The sequence below is a fragment of the Cebus imitator genome, unplaced genomic scaffold (genome assembly GCF_001604975.1).
Source record: "Cebus imitator isolate Cc_AM_T3 unplaced genomic scaffold, Cebus_imitator-1.0 Scaffold32, whole genome shotgun sequence".
Taxonomy (NCBI): domain Eukaryota; kingdom Metazoa; phylum Chordata; class Mammalia; order Primates; family Cebidae; genus Cebus; species Cebus imitator.
The window spans coordinates 6,367,174-6,391,886 of record NW_016107347.1 but is presented as its reverse complement, the minus strand read 5'-3'; the positions used below and the strand labels follow the sequence as shown (position 1 = coordinate 6,391,886).

The window sequence follows — 24,713 nt, the reverse complement described above, 5'->3', positions numbered from 1 at the left end:
AAATAATTAGAAAATGATTAATTCTGTTTTAAATATAACTTAATTGTAATTTTTCTGCAACTAAGTTATTAATAATAGCTGTGTTTGACAATTGATTTGTAAAATTCATAAAAATTTAATAATTGGCCTTGCAAAAGAGTACAGCCAATTCCATTGCATCACTGCAAAACCTCCTAGCTGACGCTTGTACTCCTAGTTGAAAATTCTTTTTTGTTTTGGTTCAAAGCTGGATACTGACATTTTCATGATCTTATTTACAAGCTGAAAGCAGCTAAAAGCTACAGGCCAATGGGGTTCTGCTTTGCTTCTGCTTTCCATACCTTGTGTCCTGCATCTTAATGGTGGAATCAGATTTGCATCCAGAATACTAGCTATAAAGAAGTCCGGAAAATACAGTTTTTAGTTTTCCAAGTTCTGCGTTTCAGGAAGGCATACTATAAGGAGGAAGTTGCTGAGTGATAGCTGATCCTTTCCCAGGCACTCACCTTCTTAAACATAGCATTTTAATTACAGTTTAGCCCATTCTTGATGACTCATTGTCATTTCTGTGAGCTTCTCTTTTCATAATGGCCTGTAGTTGGAATGATCATGGGGCCAAGGGATTTTAACATCTGTAGCAACTTTTTGTCCTAGGTTAGCTTGTGTCTGTCCCACCTCCCATATCTGCTGCTGAGACATTTATGTTTGATATCAGTTGATGTCAACCTCCCCTGCAAGCCACAGGCAGGGAGAGCATCTTACCCAAAGCAACCAATTTATTGGCCAGTCAGCAACCTGTGATTTCTGTAGCTTAAAAAGATGAGTGGGGCTTATTATCTTTTGAACTAAGACAAAAAGGAAAGAATTGCCAAATAAGGGTAGGAGCTTCAGCTGAGAGGTTTTGAAGTGAATGATGCACTGGAGTTGGCTGTACTCTTTTGCAAGACCGATTGTTAAATATTCAAGAATTTGTGAGTTGTCCAACAGCCATTTTTAAGAATGAAGTTGCATAATAATTATGTAAAAACAAATAAATATTGTAATTAATTATTTGCCCATATTTTACTGCTATCTATGCTCTTGAATTTCTTTATGTCTGCTATATCTGTATGGTAGAAACACTATATAGTAGCAAACCTACTATGCATATCTTCCCGGCTCCCTTTTCACTGTTGTCACAGTTGACTATGGTGGTAGTTGTTGGCATTTCCTGAACACATCACACTGATTGTGAGGGTGGGGAGGGAGAGTCAAAGTTGGAGAGGCCATGAGAAACCAAGTACAAACTAAAATTATGGGAGAAGAAACTATGAGTGAAACGATGAGAAAAACCTAATGCATGATGTAGAACTGAGTGGTCTTAATAGCAGAGCACTGGAGGGAAGGGCCACAAACTCTTCATCCCAAGGTCTAGAATCATTCTAGAATCATCCTACAAGCCTAGTTTTTAGGAGATTCAGCTCTTTATTTCTTGCTCTTGGAATTATATGAAATTATGAATTTCTGTTTGTTGCCAGCTTTAATAGAACACCCTGGAATTTTATTTACTTTTAATTTTTTGTTTACTTATTTATGCTTACGTGGCGTCTCATGAAAAAGAGGCAGTGTGTTAAAAGTTTGGGTTCAGATTTTCTGATGTAGATAAATAAGCTAAAGAAGGCAGTGAGAAGTGTGATATATGAGAATTTCCAGAGCAGGACATTCATAACTTGTAACACATTTTACAGATTGAAAGGCTGGAGGTGGTGGCTCATGCCTGAAATCCCAGCACTTTAGGAGGCCAAGGCAGGTGGATTGCTTGAGCCCAGGAATTTAAGACCAGCCTGGGCTACATGGCAAATCTCCGCCTCTACAAGAAAATACAAACAAAGCTAACTGGGCATGGTTGGTGTGTGCCTGTATTCCCAGCTACTTGAGAGGCTGAGGTGGGAGGATCACTTGAGTCTAGGGAGGTCAAGGCTGCAGTGAGCAGTGCTTGCACCTGCACACTGCCTGGGTGACAGAATAAAAGTGTGTCTCAAAAAAAAAAAAAAAAGATTGAAAGCTCTCTTCAGGAATGCCGCTTATAAATACATTTTTTAAAATTCAGTAATTTTTTTCATGTATAAACATTGTGGAGACTATTGTAGGTGCTTGTACAATCCTGGGGCATAGGTGATACCTGTCTCTTTACTATTGTAGCTCCTGCCTACACCTTTAGTAGCTGCTAAGGTGAAGACTAGATCTGGACTGTCTGTGTCTGTACCTCCCTCATAGCCTCAACTTCTCTGCTGCATTTGATTTGCCCCCTCTCCCATCTTGTTTTCCCTGTACTCTGATTGCTTCTCCCATGCTTCTCTGCTTTCCAAAGAAAAAGCTGACCTTGTATAGATCCTGTCAGCCAATTGCAGTGTTTTTCTCCATTGTGGATTGTTCAGTCTGAGTAGTTAGGTATAAACTCAGGGTAGTATTCTCTTTTCTGTTGTGTTTGTTTTTGCCTACACATTCAGGAGCTGCTGTTTATCCCCAGAACATTGATATATGGTTTTTTTTTTCCTGTTTCTAGATTTAAAAATATTCCAGAAGTCTGGCCTCAAGATAGATATTTTACTTTTAATTTGGTGCTCTTGTTTTAGAGATTTGAGCTGGATTACATTTAGTAAACCAAACCCCATCTTTAAAAAAAATCCTCTTAAAAAAAATAGTGGGCTGGACATGATGGCTTACACCTGTAAATCCCAGCACTTTGGGAGACTGAAGTGGGAGGATTGCTTTAGCCTGGGAGTTTGAGACCAGACTGGGCAACGTAGTGAGACCTTTTCTCTATAGCAAAAATAAAAAGCCAGGTGTGGTGGCACGTCCCAATTACTCAGGAGGTTGAGATAAGAGGATCACATGAGCCCAGGAGTTGGAGGCTGGAGTAAGTTATGATTGTACCCCTGCACTCTAGCCTGGGTGACAGAGTAAGACCCTATCTCTAAGAAAAAAAAAGTAGTAGTTGAAATTGGATTTTTCTCTTCTCTCATAAGGTGATAGATGAAAAAAATGAAAATAGATTTTTGAAAAGCAAATAGATAATCTCTTGGGATTTTTTATTAAGGAATAAAAAAATTATCTAATTGAGGCATGTTAATGCAATGTTAAAGTTTTTTTTTTTTTTTTTTTAGATGGAGTCTTGCTCTGTTGCCAGTCTGGAGTGCAGTGGCGTGATCTTGGCTCACTGCAACCTCTGCCTCCTGGGTTCAAGCGATTCTCCTGCCTCAGCCTCCTGAGTAGCTGGGACTATAGGCACGTGCCACCGTGCCCGGCTACAATATTAAAGTATTAAAGGCTGGGTGTGGTGGCACAGGCCTATAGTCCCAGCTACTCATGAGATTTGAGACCAGGTGAAACTGCCTGAATTCAAGACCAGCCTGAGCAGCATAGTGAGACCCTGTGTACACTAAAAATAAGTAAATTTTAAAAATTTCTTCTAATTACAGGAGATAGGTAGAAAAAAAAGTGTTAAAGTGCAGATGAGAATTTCCTCAACACTTTTAATGTGAAGTTTATTTAGATTGGGTGGCCAGGGAAAGCATCCCTGAGGAGGGGACTTGTCCTCTGTGAGTTGCATGACTAGGAGGAAGCCATCTGCCGTCTGAAAATTTTTCAGTCAGAGAGAATTGTAAAATACAAAGGCCTTAATAAGAGAACCTGGTTTGGTATAGGAATAAAAAGGCTGATGTGGCTGGCATCAACTAAATGAGGGGTGAAACTGATAGGGATGAGATTGAAGAAGTAGACAAGGACCAGTGGGGTTCTGTTAACCACAGTAAAGGGTTTAGATTTTATTTATTCTTAATGCCACTGGAAAGTGTAAAGTTGGAGAATGATTATCTGGTTTATATTTCAAAAAGTCATTGTGATGTGGGAGGAGGGCAAGAGTGGAAGAAGGGAAACCCCTTTAGTTTGGATGAAAATAAATAATGGCTTGGACTACTATAAGAATAGTGACAGTGAAATGAAGTCGATAGATTTGAGATATCTTTTGAAAGAGGAACTAAGTAAGACTTATTGATTGATTTCAGGTAAGGAAGGGAGAGAACTTCAGGAGAACCTCTAGGTTTTTCTTTTGAGTAAACTGGTGGTGGTACTATTTCCAGGAATAGGAAAGACAGGAAGTTGGGTGGAGTTATCAGATTTTTTGTGTGAAGGAGATATATCTACCACCCAGATTATTTTCTTAACTTTTTACTCTACTTGCTTTATTATACAATAACCCATTCCTACATCCATCAATCTGGTTTTTATGCCTTTTGATGTAAATTGCAATGCATTTCCATAAGAAAGGCTTTTAAATGCCCAGCTTTTCTCATTTTACAGATGAGAAAACTAAGGCTTGGAGGAAAATATGCTCAAGGTCTTACAGCTAGTTACTGGTGACTCTAGGATCAGCACGCAGGTTACCATTAGTCCAAGACTCTAATTTGATTATATTTTAACTTGTAAGAATAAAAGTGAATTTTGGAAATGGGACAAGTTTTTTCCACCAACTCACTTATGTGCTAAACTCTCTTAGACCTAAATTTCTAAGACAAAAATGCAAAAGATACAGTACTACAGTTGCATTTGACTGGATTGCAATGTTAGCACGGCACTTAGGTCATGTTGTTGGAAAGTACCTTCTAATGTTGTAGAATTGGAACGTTTTCAGACTTTGGTTCGGGAAAGTAGCTTGGGATTCTTCCAAGCATTAATCCTCTTCTTGGCAAGGCATTTGCATTTTAATTAGCAAATGTGCCTTGCATACCTACTATGCACTAAGCTTCATGCAAGGTTCAGATATCATAAAGGGAGTGATTCAAGTTCCATACTTTGAAGGAATTCAGCCTTTGACTTCTGTGTCAATTTTCTAAAATTTCTCTTTTTTACTATATGTTTGTTTAAAAATATAATAAAAACTGAAGTTCAAAAAGGTAGAGAAGCTTATTCAATCTGGGCACAACTTCAGCCTCTTTGATAAGCATATGACTGACATAGGCTGCAGAGTTCAATCCGTTGCTAGTAATGTGAAGGACAAACAGATTTTTCATTTGCTTTGTGTAAGCACCTTAATTTTCCAAGAAGTGAAAACATGCTATTTTAGTTTCTATCATATGGAATTAACTAGCTAGGTTATCAGTTAAGTCGGTATCCGACTTCCAGTACCCTGGAAGTTAATAATGACTGTAAGTTGGTACAGAAATATGAGACATGTTTGTCTTTAAAAGTCAAACTAATTGTCTCATATTGATGTTATTTTTATGCTTTCTTATAAAAATAAACATTTTCATGATTGAGTTCTGAGAATTTAGATTTTAAGGAAATTAACCCAATAGAGCATTGTGTTCTTTCTTTGCAGTGGTCATTTTCTGTTCCAAAATTTAATATCCTCCAACATCTCTCTCAGCTCATATCTTCCCAAATTCATTTCCCATTAGTATCCAATATGAATACTCAGTTGCAACCAAAGTATTTGTTATAATTCTCCAAAATCCAGTCCTAAATTTATTTCCTTCAGAGATTTTTATAGGTTAATCTATTACTTTTTATTTCTGTATTTCTCAGCCCCAAGATACCTAAATAGTTACTTTGCCATATACATTATTAATTTTATGGGTATTTAGTGCAGTAATTTAGACTCCACCCAACAGACTATAGTGATAAAAATTTTCTATTTCTTATTGATGCTGAAAAACCATATCAAATTTAAATTAATCTGTAAATCGTTTCTATACTGAAAGACATCTTTATGCCTTTGATAAGAAGAGTTTCTCTTTGGTGGAAAGTTCCAAGAAAAACACACATGGATTAAAAAAGGGATCTCCTCCTTCTTTCTTCTTTCTTCTTCTTCTTTCTTCTTCTTTTCTTCTTCTTCTTTCTTCTTCTTTCTTCTTTTTTTCCATCCCCAGTTCACTCTCCCACATTTGACAAAAAGAGAAATGGAATGGAATTTACTTCCTTGTTAGTAAGAATTAGAAAAGTATAGAGGGCGAAGAGACTAAAATTGACATTGATTTGAACTTATTTGGGATATAATCTTTCAACTAGAAGTTTACTTTTAAAAACCTTCTCTTTTTGACTGGATGTGGTGGTTCACACCGGTAATTCCAGCACTCTGGGAGGCAAGCGGGAGGATTGTTTGAGTCCAGGAGTTCAAGACTAGCCTGGGCAACATGGTGAGACCCTGTCTCTACAAAAAATTTAAAAAATTAGCCAGGTGTGGTGGTGCAATACCTGTGGTTTCAGCTACATGGGATGCTGAGGCAAGAGAATCACTTGGGCCCAGGAGGTCAAGGCTGCAGTGAGTCATGTTTGCACCCTGGCACTCCAGCCTGGGTGACAGAGTGAGACCCTCTCAAAAAACAAACAAACTCTTCTCTTTTTAAAAACATGATGCAAATACAAAATGACCTTAACTGTTGAATTAAGCAAAGTTATTTGTACCTTTTTTTTTTTAACAAAAACTTTAGAAACAGAGTTCAGTAAGGAAGTGAGATGTGACATTATTATCTATACAGTTCCTCATAAACGGAATATGTACCTAGTTTTATGAAATGTTAAATTACGTATTAATCTTTTCTTTGGCATCTCTGTCTTATGCCTGTGAAATATTCCTGAAATTTTTACGCTTAACATGGTGGGGCTGGCTAATTTGGTCAGAATCAGTACAACTTTGGTCAGAATAAAGTACTGTCAGGGATAAGACTTAAATGACAGCATCATTGACATTAGGAAGAGCTGGGGCTTAGGGCTAGCATAGGTAAGATTATAAAGTGAAATTAGCATTTGGTACCTCCCTATTTTTTTTTCTCCTGTCCCATTCTCGTTTTTACTTCTTAGTATTACTTTTCTGTATCTGCACACTATCTCCTGACTGTCTAGTTTCAGCACCCTCCCTTGTTCGCACTCACTATCACTTGGCATTTTTCCGTTATGTAATAGGTAGGTGTCAGGAAAGCTATTTGATTAATCTGTTCTATACTAGGTTATACTAAACTGATGTGAGGAATTATCACTGCCAAACCTACTCTGGGATATTTTCCTCTTAACTTCCTATGTAACCCCAAATAACAGAATTTCAAGCAAGACTGTAGGAACTTTTCTGCAAATCATGCTGTTAAATGTATTGTGCCTAATGTAACTGATTCTGGAAAGTATGAGGAAGATATCTGTGGTTCGTAGCCCCGTCTTTTATCACCACATTTCTTTAAGCAGCTTCACTTCTCTTGCCTGAGGATGGCCTTTCTCCATGTTTTACTTTTCACTGTCTTCTTACCAGAGTCCTCTGTAACAGTATTTTGTTGTTCAAAATAAATTAATTAAGGAGTACCCTGCATTTTGAGATTCTTTGTATATACTGAAATATAAGTCAGCTTCATCGTTTCTGAGTGACAATTCTTTTGGGGCATTGGGAAGCCTCTGATATTACAAGGTCTAGAGCCTGGATTTTGGTTCTTAGTCCTAAATTTGAATCCTAGGTCTGCCACAATTCTGTATTCAAAAGTGCCGTAGAGTATAAAGAATCAGGACAAAAAATTGCTATTAACCATTTGCTACCCAGAAACTATCATAATAATTAATTTTTTTTTCTTTTACTATTCTAAATTATTTTGTCTCTAACTGTCCTGGACATGTAATTACGTGGTCAAAAAATGTGAACTTTCTGGGAGATCTTGATAACATTACATTGTATCTTTCTGGCTCTGGAGCTCATACATTTCATCATACTAAATTTTCTCAGTCTTTGGGGCTTTATTTATTTTTTTATTAGGCAGTGTTAGATCTTGTAGCCAAAAACAGATTTTTTTTTCCTCTTTTGGTTCCAAATAGTCATCTGTTATTTTTGATTATTTGCTGAATTGTTAACTATACAGGAAACTTCCAGGCCTCATCTCACAGCAATGACTGTCATGTTGATAAACAATTATGATATCCCAGGTTATGTTAACCCTGCCTAAGTAGTTGCATGGCCCAGTGAGGATGCCTTACAGAAGCTATAGGTGATTGGCTCCGTTTTGTCTCCTACACCTAAAAATTTGCCATAGGTAACTAACTGCTTTGATCAACACAGGATGGGATCCTTTTAATCTGCATGTAATAAAGGACTGTATGTAAAAAAGGAACTTAACTCCTTACTACCCTGTTTCTGTCCTCTAGACAGCCAGATGGATCTTGTGTAAAAGTAGAAGTAGTCTTGGCTATAGAACAAGAACTGTTGATATTTCCATTTTAAAGAGTTGAATCAGTCTTGAGTTGGTAAGTAAAACAAAACCAAAACCAAACCTGGGATAAGCTACGAATAATTTACCAAAGTATTTCAAAACTTGACAGATGTAAAACATTAATATATAATTTATTCTTAGCAACTTAATCTCTTTATTGAGTGGTAGTGTTTCAGTAATAAAGCTGAGCTATTTGTGTACACTGACCTTAATCTAGTGGAAAACAGTAGGCTTTTAAATTGGCACATACACAAATCATCTTAGTATCCACAAAATGCCTTATTGTTAAATTACTGTTTTTAAGTCTTATGTTTTCTCTGACTACTTCTGATAGTATAAGGAAGCATCTCTATTGTATCATTCTTCAGAAAGCATATTTAAACAGTTTTTATAAGGTGAATATAAGCATATTTTCATATGTATCCTGGTATATTGGGAATTACTGCCACCGATTACTTCCCAGATAATCCCTTCTAACCATTGAGTATCTAGAAATGTTATGTTTTAAGTTGCGATGATTCTTAAAAACTGCTGAATTAAATAAGCTACACATTTTGCTGGAAATGGAACAAAACTTACTTGCTTTTTTGAAAGGAATTGATTTATTTCTTGATTTCTTCTCTGAATCTTGAGCACAAATTGATTTTTAAAGAATGTTGAATTTTCTATTTGGCTTTATAAAAGTTATAAAACATATACAAATAGAAAATAAAAGTTACGTTTACTGTTCAGTATTAATAAAACTGTTTGGTGAGTTGATTTATTTCGATCGAAGCTAACATATATTACCAAAGCAGATTTAAATAAATGATACTTATGTGTAAGACACTGCTGGATATTATAATTAAGACTTTAACATTCCTTTCATACTTGTAACACTAATTCCAATTATTATGTGAAATTTGGTATATGATTTTCCTAATGAGATTACATTATTATCATTACAAGTTTCGCAGTATTTGTGTAAATGTGTTACTCAACCAAATAGTGTAAATCTGAGGCAAATCTTTGCATTTGTAGAAACTAGAGCAACTTTAAATCCCAGAACCCCTTCCCTATAATGTTCTTAGTAGATTTCTTCTAAGTGCTTTGCCACTAGTCTCTTTAGTAGCAGGAGTAATACCAATAACCAAAGTAAGCAATTATAGTTCAAGCAGTCTTTCTGCCAAAAGTTTATTCACATTTAAAGGAAAGTAGGAGTGTTGGATATTTTTGAATTATCTATGCCATTGCTTTCCAGACTGATTAAAATTGGCAGAAATTATTCAAATACTGTGAGGATGAATTTTGTCACCACCCTCCATTCCCCACACCTGATAGGACATCTAACACTAATTGGCTATTTTCAGAAGTTTGTGTATACGAGCAGTAGTTGAGAATGAATAGTTTTTCCATTTTTTTCCTATTTCTTTATGCCTAGATTACTTTTTGGTGGCTGTGATCTTCCTTTGCCTCTCTTTTCTATTTCTCCTCTCTTCTGTCCAGCCCCAGTATAATTCTTAAGCATCACTTTTGTTTAGTCATTCCTGTTTTTTTTTAATCCATGATGATGTCTCCTATTGCCAACTAAAATCCTCAGTTTAGCATGCAAGTCTTACAAGTGTGGACCCAGCCTACTCTTCCAGCCTCACCTCCAGTTATTCTCTCCCATACCAATGACATTGGTCTGTGTCTCACCATGATATGCTTTGTACTTCTTTTTAAGCTTCAAAAGTTTTAGTATGTTATCTCCTTACCCCCTCTCCTAATAGCTTCACCTTCTGTAGTCTTTAAACCAGTGCATATTATATTTATACAGTTGTACTGTATATATAGGATTAGGTCTGATTATGAAAGATTTGAAAGCTAATCAGAGAGGTTTGCATTTTATCCTAAAGCCAATGAAAGTAGCCAAATGTTTGAAAGGAATATATGATTAATCTGGCACTGATGTGTAAGAGACACTAGAAGAGTTAAGAGATTAGCATGGAAACCTTTAAAGGAAGAGTCAAATTTCCCAGGATAGGTAGAACTGATACCTGGGGGTGAAGAAGAGATATCAGGTTATCAAAGTTAACAAATCTTGAGATACAGAGAATGACAGAATAAGGGAGCTTATGAAGGAGAGCTGGTTTTAAGGAGGAATATGATTTAGATGTGAAATAGGTTTAGTTGCAATGATGATATAAATTTGGACTTAAGATTAGAGCCTGAGCATTCAGACTTGTTTCTCAAACTCAGGATGGAATGCTTAGAAGTTTAATTCAAATAAAAATGACAAAATTACATATGTATTAAGAAAGTATATGTTGATGGGGTATGGTTATATAAAATAGTAAGGGTAATACTAGCATATACTTTGTTTCTAATATAATATTAAGTAACTTGAATCACCTTTAACTAATTGTCATTGAATTAGCAATTAGTAATTGATTTTTAAAAAACTTTTATTTTAAAATTTTATTTATTATTTGTCTCACTTCTCCATTGTTCTTATAGACCTTTTTAAAAGTGTCAGATTTATTGGGGTATAATTTACATACAATAAAATTAATCTATTTTAGACATATAGTTCTTTTAGTTTTGGTGAATAATAGAGTTAATTCAATCACTATCACAATCAAAATACAGATTTTTTAAATCCCCCATAAAATTCGCTGGTTCTTTTGAGAATGCAGTTTTACCTTGTAAAGTATTTCATTGAAATAAAAGTTTTTAGTTTTAAACAATCAAGTTATTATAGAAGTGGATTTTGGAGTATAGCCAGGTCTTACATTGGGGACCACATTTATTGATTTCTGATAGATTAATTTATTTTTTAAGAGACAGGGTCTTTCTTTGTCACTCAGGCTGGAGTGCTGTGGTGAGATCATAGCTTTCTACAACCTTGAACTCCTGGGCTTATGATAACTTAATTTGAATTTCTTGTTTTTAACTGAGCAATTTAAGAACGGGACTTAATGTAAATGTGTACTTTTACTTTCTTACTTCCTGCTCCCCTATCCTTTTTTTCATTTAATTTTCTTCCTAAAATCAGTTTCTTCTCATGATCTCTGTGTTGGACTGTGTATTCCTCCTATGTGCTTTTCTTCCCTCATTCATGGCACTTATCACGTTATTATAACTGATAATTACCTGTCTGTCCTGTTAGTCTGTCTCACTGAGGTGGTTCATTGTCTTGATCATTATTTGATCCTTATCCTCTAACTCAGTAATTGACATAGTAGGTAATAAATATTTTCTGAATGTGTTTTTCTTGTCACTTTGACTCAAATACTTTAGAATAATATTAGACTCTTTAAACCCTCCTCCTGATTACCAAGTTTTATCAATTTTTCTATCTTTATAAGATTTTTTATATCCTCATCCATACATTTTTATTTTCATATTCACTTCCTTGTCTGGGCTTTTCCCACCTAAGACCAGGGGTTCTTTGTTTCAATCTTTTGTTTTTCTTTTTTACCGTGTATACTACTGCTAATTCAGTTTTGTGTAAATTGTTCTCTTATCCAGAAAGCTCAGTGGGATCTGTGTTGTTTTCCACGAAAAATGTAAACTTATGTGTCTAGCATTCAAGACCTTTATCATTTATTTAAAAGGTTTGAGTGTCTGATAACATCAAATGCACTGTGATGGGTGATTTGTTAGGCTGTGTAATTTGTCCCCAACCCACTTTTCCTGTTATCTTTTTCTACTTCCCTACTTAAAATTCTCCACAATGTCTAATTTGGTTGCTTACTTTTCTCTGAATACGCTTTTTGCTTTCCAGCTGTTACTTGTGCTATTTCACTAATCTGGTATGTTCTTCTTTTCCATTTCTTTCTGAATCTTACCCAAATCAAGTCCCACCTTCAACATCTTTGACCATTGTAATCAACAGAGTACTTTCTTTTGACCTCGTTTAGGAGATTTTACTATCATTGCTATTCATTTGTTATATTGCCTTGTATTATTTTTGTTTCTCTCTTTTTTATTTATAAATGTGCTTTATAATATAGGCATTTATTATGCCTTTAACATAGGGCTTGTGCCTGTGGTCCTCAATAAATATATATTTGATTAGAGCATTTAGATACCTGTTTGCACTTATGTATAGAAACTTAATGAGAGAATATTATAGTGATTCACTTTATATCTAATAAAATTCCAAAATATAATGGCTGGTACACTAAACTTTAGCATCTATGAACAGAAGTATTATAGAACAACTGTCAAGATTTTAAAGTGAATTTTACAGGAACAACATGTATTACAGTACATTTGTTAAACACTTATTTTTTTACTACATCATTATTTTGCTGGAAGAAATTAATGTTGGCAGATAAAGCTATTATATAACGAAATATTTTGTAAAAACATTTGGCTTGACTAATGCAGTACTTGTTTAATTGATCTTTAGTTTTTATAATAAATTCTACAGTTTTTACATGATAAGTAAAAGTAAATGTAGAGTTTAGGGAACCCATTTTTAGGAAATTTAAATCATACACATAATACAGTGATTTTCTACTTTTATCTTCAATTTCCACAGTAGCTTTATTAAGGAGTCATGTCAGTGACAGTCTCAATTGGGAAGTCATTTATCTAGTCTAAATTCTGTACTCTTGTATCCTTATAGATGGGAAAAACCTGGGGACTCTACAGGTTAACATATTTTTATTACTCAGTTTGGGAGGAATAGGGAATAAGGCCTTATCTTTTAGAGATCAGAAGTGTTGAGAGTTCTGAACAGTTGTTTCATTTCAACTTAATAATATGCTTGGTAAGGGTAGGTAAACCAAATGGATGGGGCTTTAGGCATCACTGTTGTAGAAAAAGCTTTAGAGGCTATTTTGTGGCTGGGATATAGAGATATAGAGTGCAGGGCTAGGAGGAAGGGAAAGCATGGGGATTTAGAAAAAAGAAAGATTGGGAATATCCCAAGGGCAAGACCTGTGTTTTTGGAGAGTGGTTGAAGACATCTTTTGCTTTTTGGTTTGAAAAAAGAATAGTTTCCATTACTGCTGTAACAGATTCCCACAAATTTAGTGTCATAAAAGAACATAGATTTATTATCTTAAGTTCTGGAGGTCAGAGGTCTAAGTGGGTATGGCGGGCATTTTCTCACCTTTTTTAGTTTCTAGAGCCTGCCTGCATTCCTTGGCTCATGGCCCCTTCTTCCATCTTCAGTGCATATAAAGCTAGCCTCTACTTTCATTGTTACATGTCCTTCTCTCACTTTGAGCCTCCTACTACCCTCTTACAAGGATCTTTGTGATTATCTTGAGCGCACAGGGCTAATCCAGGCTAAGCCCCTACCTGAAGACCCTTAATTTAATCACACCCACAATGTCCCTTTTGCCATAGAATGTATAGATTCTGGGGATTAGGATGTGGACATCTTTAGGGGGATATTATTCAGCCTATCACAATGATTATGAGAGACTTGACAAGCATCTTCAAATATATTTGAAGGAAGGGCTGATGTGCGAAAGGTGGAAGAAATGTTAGTCTTTTTTTCTGTGTGGTCCAAAGGGATAGAATTAGAATTTGTGAGTAGAAATTACAGAGACAGATTCGTACGTGATTTAAGAGAGAACTTTCTAACCATCAGCTGTAAGGATGGAGTGGGCAGTCTCAGCAGCAGTATGTCCTGTACGCTGGCAGTGTTGAACAGAGGATGAGCAACCTCTTCCTAGAATTGTTGTAGATAGGATCTATAAACACTGGCAGATCTACCCTTGCCAACCCTGAGATCAAGTGATTCTCTCTGCATAGCTCATGCTATTATAATTTGGATATGAAACATAATCCCTGCCTTAAGTAATTCAACTTCTACTCCATTAGTTGCTGTATTGCTTTATTGTCCCTCATTTAGTACTGCAGTAAACATAAGGCCTAAAAGAAAGATTGAAAACAAGGGCTGTAGATTTAGGAACCTACTGCTAAGACAATGACCTACTTTTGTTTGGTGAAGTTCTTGTGGGTTAAATATATTTTCACTTGTTTTGAATGACTCATTCTTCCATTCAGGTGAAAAATACTCATACTTTTTTTTTTTTTTTTTTTTTTTTTTTTTTAGACGGAGTTTCTCTTTTGTTACCCAGGCTGGAGTGCAATGGCGCGATCTCGGCTCACCGCAACCTCCGCCTCCTGGGTTCAGGCAATTCTCCTGCCTCAGCCTCCTGAGTAGCTGGGATTACAGGCACGCGCCACCATGCCCAGCTAATTTTTTGTATTTTTAGTAGAGACGGGGTTTCACCATGTTGACCAGGATGGTCTCGATCTCTTGACCTCGTGATCNTTTAGTAGAGACGGGGTTTCACCGTGTTGACCAGGATGGTCTCAATCTGTTGACCTCGTGATCCACCCGCCTCGGCCTCCCAAAGTGCTGGGATTACAGGCATGAGCCACCGCGCCCGGCCTAATACTCATACTTTTTAACAATTTGAATGGATGGCATTCCTAAAAACTATGTGGAAAGGAGCTTGAGTATTTAATCTTATATTTTTCCAAATAGGAGAAACTTTTTTTTTTTTTAATTTAGTAGACCTATCTGTTCATCCATGTTGAATATTTCATGGTTTTGATTGTAACCAATCAATTTGAGCCAATTTCAGTAATTTCAATGGAGAGATGTAGTCCTTGCTAGTAGTTCACTTTCAGATAGACTCAAAAAGCTTTTCTGTATCTCAGGGAATCCAAGTCAGATGTCTGTACATGGTGGGTAGTAGCTTTTATAAGCTGGTAGTCAGTGAATATTGCATTGGGTGAGCTGAAAAAGTTTATGTACTTTCGGACATCTCATAATGTATTATGTAGCAAATTTGTTTTCTCCATACCTTTTTAATAACCTTATAGTTTAAAACTTTTTTTTTTTTGAGTGGGGTACTGTATTTTTTTCTTGAGAGGTATTTTTGCTGAAACAGAGTGAAATTGAACATATTTGCTAACCAGTCTGGCATCATGCAACATCATGGCATTTACCTTTTTTCCCTCAGGCTGTTTTGCCTCATACTTTCTATTTAAGTATGACTTACTAATGATATACAAAAAATTTCCATGGTTTCTCTACCTTCTTCCTTACACTTCAATCCTGTCCTGGATGGTAAATATGCTTAAGGGTCCTCTTAGGTAAATCCAGTGTCAAGTTAAAAATTCTGTACTATTCATTTGACAATGAAAAGAGATAGTCCCATTTGAGGGTGTGACCAGAGTATAAATCATTAAGTAATAGTATCAGAAAGGGCTTTGACAAGTTGTCTTATCTAACCCTCTGCTTTAAAGAGGCAAATGACCTAATTCGTTAGTTTCCTCAACATGCAGACTCTAAACCAAGGTTTCATAAAATTCAGGCTTTAGAGCCTTCAAGAACCCTCTAAAGCTGCATGCAGAATTTCTGTGGTGGTGTCTTTTTATGAGATGAGGGTCCATCAACTTTTATTTATTCATTCATGAATTATTCCCTCCCTTTCTCTAATACTTCAATAAATGTTATGTGAAGCTTGTACCAGGTATTTGGGCCATACTCTTAATATATGATTCCTAATAAACTTGACCTTTCTTTTTATCGACAACCTATAGGAAGTAGCCAATCTTAAAACAAGGAACCAGATGTAAGGACTATGGCTTTGTAATTCTGTTTGCTTTGAGATGTATTTCTGGACTGCTCTTGGATTCTTGTTATACTCTATTGTCTGAAACCACCTTGATGTCTTTTTTTTTTTTTTTTAAATCTATATGTGTTTGGATTTGGCTTTGCTTACTGATTGTCTGGTGTGGAATTTGGTGATCTGGATGCTGGATTGAGTGCTTAGAATTCGTGTTGTTTCTGGAATTTTCTCTCTCATCATTAGTGTGAATTGACTTTAAAGCTGTATATAAAACGTGCTCTGCCCATATCTCTCTCTTTACCTTTTTACTGACTGTAAGGGAGGAAGCTTAGATAGCAATTCTTGTTTTTTATTTAATTGGAATTTTTATTGAGATAACTAAATTCACATGTAGTTATAAGAAATAATAGAGATCTTGTGTACCTTTCCCTTAGTTTACACCAATGGTGACATCTTACAAAACTATAGTATAATATCACAGTCAGCATATTGACATTGATACCACCAACAGATTTCTCTAGTTTTACTTCTACTCATTTGTACATGTGTATGTGTCATAGCATCCTTAGGGTGTTACTTCACCCTAAGGTGAAGAAACACCTGTAGCCGGTGGCACCTCTACCTGAGTTTTGCTTGCACCCACTGGGCTCGTTCTGAACACTCGGCCTGGCAGGCTGTGCTTGGTTCACAATACCTGCCCGTATCCCGTGCCTGCCAAGGGTGAGCCAGGACAGAGTGGTGAGGGGCGTGTGAGTGAATGAGTGTGGGGTCTGGCCTCTGCACACAGGCAGGCATGTCAGCTGCTGTGGTTGGGGGAACAGGCAGCTCCATGCAAGGGTGCTTCTGTAGCTGGCATACCACAAGTGGCTTCTGGTACAGGTACCAGTGTCTGGATAAGGGAATGTGGTGGTGGCACCTAAACGCTGGGAGACACCGGGAACAGCAGAACCCCATTGCCTGCAGTGCAGCAAGTTGGGGAAGCTGTTTCAGGGAGGCATATCTTGGCCCATTTGTGTTAATAGCTCTTTCAGTCTCACTGCCTGGCTCCGGCTTGCAGCTCCTGAGCTGGCCCGGCTCCACTGCTGCTTCCCATTGCATGTAGGGCCACTTGGTGCCGGTGGAGGGCAGGAGGGCTGTAGTGTTACAGAAGCTCTGGCTTGGGGAAATCCCGAGGTCTGGTCCCCAAGAAGGGTTGCCACCCTTCAATCCTGCAGTCTGAGAGTGTGTCACTGCCCACAGCTTGGTGAGACGGCCAGGAATGTGTTACAGCCCCTTTAACTCCTGCCGTTTAGTGGGTCCTGAGTTCTTGTCCCGCATCCAGGAAGAATGAGATTATGAGGACAACTGTAGGATGAGCAAGGCAGAGAGGAGCTTTACTGAACAACAAAACAGTTCTCAGTGAAGAAGAGACTCAAAGTGGTTCTTATCTGCAGGCAGATTGTGCTGGCAAGTATCCAAGTCTGACTGAGTCTTGGGGGTTTTTATAGGCACAGAAGGGAGGAAGTGTGTGCTGATTGGTCCTTGGGTGAGCCAGGGAAAAGCACCATTCCATTGGCCAAAAGGCATCAAGGAAGTTCTCACTCCTAGTCCTGGGCTCCACCCAGTACTGGCAGCTGGACCTCCAGGCTTCAGGCCTTCCCTTGCTTGAAGGTACGGTTTCACCAGGTACCGTCCCTTTCCCACCTGGGAACCTGCCTACCACCTGCTGCCATCAGCATGCAGCCAGCAGCACCCAGGCTGTCCACAAGAGGGTAGGGCGAAGCCTCCCTCCCATGCTTGTCAGCACCCAGAGTTTCGCTTCAAAAGAAGTTTATGGAGAGGGCTGAGGTGCCGGGTGGAGGCTGGTAGGTCAGCGCCACCACAAGCGCTTGTATACCCGGCCTTGTTGCGACAGCACCTGGGCTTAGTTATCAAGACACGTCCACAACTTTGCTCAATTGCCGAGTGAGCAGGGAGAGGCCAGGGAGCAGATGCAGGCACTTCTGAGCCTGCAGGGGTAGGGGGCTTCCTGCCCCTAGAGAGCACAGGGATACCCGGTCTGGAGTGCTGCTGGGTGGCTACACCTGCAGCGGGGAGTGCAGGGCTCCCACTCTGCCAACTCAGTAGGGCCCGGGGCTCCTGCTGGGATGCCTGTTCCCAGCCCCTGCTAGCTCTGAGGAATGTGCAGCTCCAGCTGCATCTCCCTGCTGCAGCTGACATCCTCTCAGTGACCACTCTACATGGGCTGACATCATATGTATATTTAGTTCTAAATAATGTGTTTTGTTTGTTTGTTTGGTTTTTTTTACACAATAATTTATTTATTGAGAGCCTCCTCTCCCCACCTCGCAGTCTGTAGGTCACTTTTTCTGCTTGTAGATTTTATGGGCAAGCCCCAGAAAGATAGCTGGGGGCAGGGGTGCTGCGTATTGTTCAATGAGACCTGTAATGTGGCTATAATTGTCTTCCTCATACTGCGAGAACATGGCGGGCAGATCCAGCTCCTCATATAATGCCTTCACCCGGGCCACCTTCTCAGCTTCCTTCTGCCCGTAATTTTCCGTGAGGATCTGGTACTGTTCCGGAGTGGCCCATTGCAGACACTGAACCACCAGTCAGCTTCATTTGTTGTCCTGGATGTCAGTGCCAACTTTGCTGATCACACTGGGGTCCCCAGACAGGTCAAGGTAATCATCCTGAATCTGAAAGAACTCTCACATCTCCAGCAAGATCTTGGCATTGACATGCTCCTTCTCGCCATCAGTTCCTGCCATGTACATGGCTGCAGCTACTGGAAAGTAGAAGGAATAGAAAGCTGCCTGGTACTTGGCAATAGATTTGTACCTCTTTTCAGTGAAACTGCCAACATCCACAGTGCCTGGGGGGCTGTGTTGAGGTCCAGGGTCTGCCCAGTGTGATAGGAACTCTGCAGGAAGAGCTCAACCAGGTTCAGGTAATAGGGCTGCTCCCAGCCGTAGAGCTTCAGCAGGCGGTAGATACATGCTTCCGGAAGGATAGCATCATTGATGGCATCCAAACCCACGCCTGGCTTCTGATATCAGCAGATCTGTCCCCAGCGGGTGAGGGATGAATCCATGATGTCATCTGTCACCAGGAAGAAAGCTTACAGCAGTTCCACACACCAGCCGATAGTCAGGGCCGGCTGGAGACTATCAGCATCGTTTCCTTGGCTCCATCAGCTCCCGGAACGCTACTAGCACCGTCAAACCCCGGTGATACTTGCCTCCAATGGCTTTGTACTCCAGGACGTCCTTGACGCGGGCAATAGCATCTCCTGTCTCTGGGTGCCCCATCTCCTCCTCAGTCAGCACCGTAACGATCTAGGAGAAGTGCTGAACGAAATCTTGCTTTTTTGTGGGCATAAACATCTAATTTCTGGTCTCCATTCATTCTGAGGGAGGAGCAAAGGGCTCTGTTCCTGGATACCGGTTCCTGCTCCTATACAGTGTTACCATTTTTGTGTATCCAGCACCACAGACAAGATACAGAACAGTTCCATCACTGAAAGTATCCCTCTTATTATTGCTCTTTTAGAACCACACCCACTTCGTTGTCACCCCTCCTTCTTCCTACTCCCAGCAACCACTAATCTGTTCTCTATTTCTACAATTTTGTCATTCGAAAACTGTTACCTAAATGGAATTATATGAGACATAACCTTTTGAGAATTATAGAATCTTGAGATTCATCCAAATTGTTGCATGTAGCAACTGTAGCAATTTTTCATTGCTGAGTAGTATTTTTGTGTAACCATTCACTTGTCGAAAGACATAGACTGATTCCAGTTTTTGGCTATTACAAGTAAAGCTGGTATGAGCATTCATATGCAGGTTTTAATGTGACCATAAATGAAAAGGTAATATTGGCTCATGAGTTGGGAAATGTTCCCTCCTTTTCTATTTTCTAGAAGAGATTGGCAAATTATATAAAACTGGGGCTGGGCGTGGTGGTTCACGCCTGTAATCCCAGCACTTTGGGAGGTCTGAGGCGAGTGGATCACCTGAGGTCAGGAGTTTGAGACCAGCCTGACCAACATGGTGAAACCCTGTTTCTACTAAAACTACACAAAAAAATTAGCTGGGTGTAGTGGCAGATGCCTGTAGTAATCCCAGCTACTTGGGAGGCTGAGGCAGGAGAATTCGCTTGAACCTGGGAGGCAGAGGTTTCAGTGAGCTGAAATCACGCCATTGCACTCCAGCCTGGGCAACAAGAGCGAAACTCCATCTCAAAACAAACAAACAAAAAACTGGCATTAATTTTTATTTACGTATTTGATAAAATTATCCAGTAGAATTAGTCTAGGCCTGGAGATTTCTTTTTTCAAAGCTTTTAAATTACAGATTCAATTTTTAAAATGTTTATAAGACTATTCAGATTGTCTTCATCTTAGTGGAGTGGTTTTTGAGGAATTGTTCATTTCTTCAAAATTGTTGAATTTATGAGTATAAAATTGTTGATAATATTCCCATATTATCCTTTAAATGGCTGCAGGATCAGTAGTAATAGACCCTGTTTCATTTCTGATATTGGTAATTTGTATTTTCTCTATTTTTGCTAATCTTCCTATATAGAGGTTACTAAATTTTAATGTTTTTTAAAAACTTCCAGAGAACCAGTTTTTTTAAATTGATTTTCTTTATTGATTTTTTTGTTTCCAATATCATTAATTTTGCTTTTATCTTTATTTTCTTCTGTTTGTTTTACATTTATTTAGCTCTTCTTTTTATAGTTTCTTGAGGTAATAGATTATTGATGTGAGACATCTTCTTGTTTCTACTATACATTTTTAGTGCTATAAATTTTCCTGTTGGCACTACTTTAGCTACATTTCACATATTTTAATTTTATATTTTCATTTTCATTCAGTTCTGTGTATTTTTAAAAGTTCCTTTGAGACTTCCTTTTTGTCATATGGATTATTTGCCAGTACGTTGATTAATTTTCTTATGTTTAGAGATTATCCTCTTTTCTTTCTGTCATTGACTTTTAGTTGGATTCCATTATGGTCAGAGAACACAATATATGATTTCAATTTTTAAAAATTTGCTGAGGTTTGTTTTTGGGCCCAAGATAACAGCCTTTCTTGGCGAATTTTCCACTAGTGTTTAAAAAAAGGTATATTCTGCTGTTGTTGGGTGGGGTGTTCTATTTATGTCAGTTAAATTGTTTGTTAATTTTGCAGTTCAAAATAACCTTGCTGATTTTCCTTCTAGTAGTTTTATCAGTTGATGAGTGGAACATGTTGAAGTCCCCAGCTATAATTGTGGACTTGTGTGTGTCTCCTTTCAAGTCTGGCAGGTTTTACTTCATGTATTTCGAGGCTCTATTATTTGGTACATATACATTTAGAATTATTATGTTTTCCTAGTAGATTGACCCTTCTATCACTGTGTAATATTCTTGTTTGTCTCTCATAATTTTCTTTACTCTGAAATCTACTTTAGCAGATGTTGATATAGCTACCTCTGCTTTTTAAAATGTTTACATAATATAATTTTTTTATCCTTTTACTTTTAGCTTACCTAATGTTGAATTTGGACCAAGTTCTTGTAGACCAAGTATAGTTTGGTCATGTGTTTTGTATGTATGCTGCCAATTTTAGTCTTTTGATGAGTGTGTTTAGACCATTTATATTTAAGGTAATTATTAATATGTTAGAGCTTAACTCTGCCCTTTTATTACTCTCTCTCTCTCTCTCTCTCTCTCTCTCTCATATATATGTCTCTCTCCCTCTCTCTCTTTATATATTTGTGTATGTATACATACATTACTTGTTACAGACAGTCATCCTGTTTAAGTTTAGCATGAAATCCTGCCACATTTTGTGGGCTGTGATTTTAATAATGATGGTTAAGTCCCAGAGCCTTTGTAACATTATTTTGATCTATGAAGTTTATCTGATACCACTGGGGTCTCATGGGTCTCTATTGGTATTGCCACAGGAGACAGAAGGGCTTTCCCAGGCTGGGCCACCTCATGTTTCTGGGTGAAAAGGTAGTTTCAGGCCTTTGAGGCCAAAGGTGCGTCTCAGGATAAACACTTTTAAAGGAATCCCTCTTGCCAGTGCCATCTGGCCCTCTACCCCAGTATCCCTTTGTGGGACAAGAGAATCTCAGATCTTGTGGGAGAAGGAGATTGCTTTCCCTGGCTGCTTCTTATTAGCAAGCTTCCTAGTCATATACCCTCTTGATTTTGGCTTGTCAGGTTTACCTGGTGTTGTTGAAGGTATTGCTGTTCAATCCTGGGGAGGAATGACCCTACCTGGACTGCCTTCTGTGTCAAATTGGTGGTTGGGTCATGCTGAGACTGGCTGTCTTTCTTCTGTAGAGTAGAGGGCACATACAGTTGTGAAATCCCAAACCAGTTTGCTGTCCTCTTATTACCCTACCTTCCAAAGTTTTCTTTTGGCTGTCTCTTGCATTATTTCTTGGGTTTATTAATTTTAATTTGAGGGTAACTCTTCCCAACACTACCTTTTTTTTTTTTTTTTTTTGAGGATAACTCACTTCTTATATACTGACACAGTGACCACGTGTGGTCATGTAAAGGTTGAATTTATGTACATTATCTTTAGCAACAAGAAATAATATGTATATAAGTTTTAAAAATGAATCGAAATTGGCTAATTAAAATTTTGTTTCAAGCAGCTAAACTTTAGTTACTTGAACTTTTTCTTAAGTGGGACATGTTAACGGGAAAACAGTCAAATGTTGAGGCATTAAAGTATATACAATGAATGTGTTCTCTCTCTCTCTGTGTGTGTGTGTGTGTGTGTGTGTGTGTGTGTGTGTGTGTGTATGTGTATCTATCTGTTCCTCATATTTTCCCTTTTTTGTGCTTTCTCTGTTCTGATGGCTTTTTTCCCCACTCTGACTTGCCTTTTCACTCTCTTAATGGTATTCTTTGATGAAGATAAGTTCTTAATTATAGTGTAGTCTAACTTATTAATTGTTAAAAATGATTAATACTTTCTGAATTCTGCTTAGAAATATTTGCAGAGCCCAAGGTAATGAAGATACTCTTTGTTTTCTTCTAACAGCTTTATTGCTTTGACTTTCACATTTAGATACACAGTCTATCTGGAATTGATTTTTATTTGTTATGTGAGGACTCAAGATTCATTTTTTTCCCCATATGAATTTTTAGTTCATTCAGCTCTGTTTATTTAAAAGACATCCTTTCCCCATCACATTTGTAGCATCAGCTTTCTTATAAATCAGGTCTCTGTGTGTGGAACTCTTTCTGGACTCACTATACCAGTGGCAACTGGTCCAACTCTTTCTAGACCACGATATTGTCCAGTAGCAATACAATGCAAGCCACAAATATGAACTGTATGTGCAACTTTAAATTTTCTAGTAGCCATATCTTAAAAAGTAAAAATAAATTTATGAATTTTAATAGCATGTTTTATTGAATCCTACACGTGAAAATATTAACATGTAATCAGTAGGAAATTATTAATGAGATACTTTACATTTTTTGGTACTATGTTTTTGAAATTGGGCATAAATTTAACATGTGTGGCACATCTCAAGTTAGACTCCAAATTTTCATCAGAAATACTTGGTCTGTATTTAGGTCTCATACAATTCACAGTTGAATAAGTAGGTTCACATACCAAAGTTTGTCCAAATCATACTTCAAAGTTTTCTAATAACTGGATCACTTATCAGTTATTATATTTAAATTAACTAAAAATTTAAAAATTACAACTAGAGTTCCTGAATTACACTAGCTACATTTTAGGTACTCAGTAGTCACATGTGTCTTGTGGCTATTGTATTGGATAGTGCAACTCTATTCTATTCTACTGTCAGTTTTTACTCTAGAATATACTTTGGTAATTACTGTCACTTTATAATAAATCAGAGTGGTAGTATAAGTCCTCCAACTTGTTTTTGACTATTGCTTTGGCTATTACTAATCCTTTAAATTTTCATATAAATTTTAGAATCACCTTGTCAACATTTATTAGCATTTTTTTCTCACAGTTTACTGTTTATATTGTTAGCTGCATGTGTGACAACAAGAAATCTAAAGTGATATTGAGCTATTGTTATGGGTGGAGGGTGTCCAGGCTCTTGGCATTTTAAACAAAGAATTGGACAAAATGCACAAACAAAGCAATGGAAGAACGAAGCAACAATAGCATATATTTATTGAAATGAAAGTATACTACATAGAGTGGTAGTGGGCTCCAGCAGGTGGCTCAAGAGCTCCTGTTATGTAATTTTCTAGGTTTTAAATACCCTTTAGAGGTTTGCCATTGGCTACTTGGTTTACACCCGATGTAAATGAAGTAGTGGCTCACAATCAGTCTGATTGGTTGCAAAGGTGACCAATCAGAGGCTGAAGTGAAGTTACAAAGTTACTCTCTATGCAAACTTGTGATTGGTTGCAGAAAGTCACCAGTCAGAGGCTGCAGTGAAGTTACAAAGTTACACCCCTATGCAAATGAAGACTTGGCCTGTGACCAGTCCGATTGGTTGCAGGGAAAGAACAATCAGAGGTACTATCATTTTTCATCTGCAACTGCAGAAAAAGTAGGGGCATTACAAAGGGAGTAGCCTCTGATCCGTTTGTTACTTGAGTGTTGAGAGATGGAGTTTTCCTTTTAATTCAGTTTTAGGAAGTCAGCATGAATTGGCCTTATTCCCTGCTTCCAGACACTGTTCTCCTGCCTCACTATGAATGCTGGATAAATAGTTGACTTTCCTAACTGAACAACTGGTTCCAGAACACTAGCCTTAGTGTTCCTGCCATTCTATTATCTGCATCTCTTTAAATATACTTTTCCAGATCATTCTGAATATCAGTTATTTGGGCCACAAATGCAAACCACAGGACAGAATTTTAACATATAATATAGAATAAAGGAAAAAAAAGTAAATAAATACATTTCTTTTTTTCTTCTTATTTTATCAGGGAGTGGAGTCTG

At 37.7% G+C, this 24,713-nt stretch overlaps 1 protein-coding gene and 1 pseudogene across 2 annotated transcripts in view; one reads left to right on the top strand and one right to left on the bottom strand.

The window, feature by feature from the left end:
• The window catches only part of MAGI3 (membrane associated guanylate kinase, WW and PDZ domain containing 3), a 289,692-nt gene that overhangs the window by 13,158 nt on the left and 251,821 nt on the right, over nucleotides 1-24,713 (top strand). The gene's annotated exons all lie outside the window — the stretch shown is intronic.
• On the bottom strand, nucleotides 15,816-19,731 carry LOC108301192 (annotated as a pseudogene).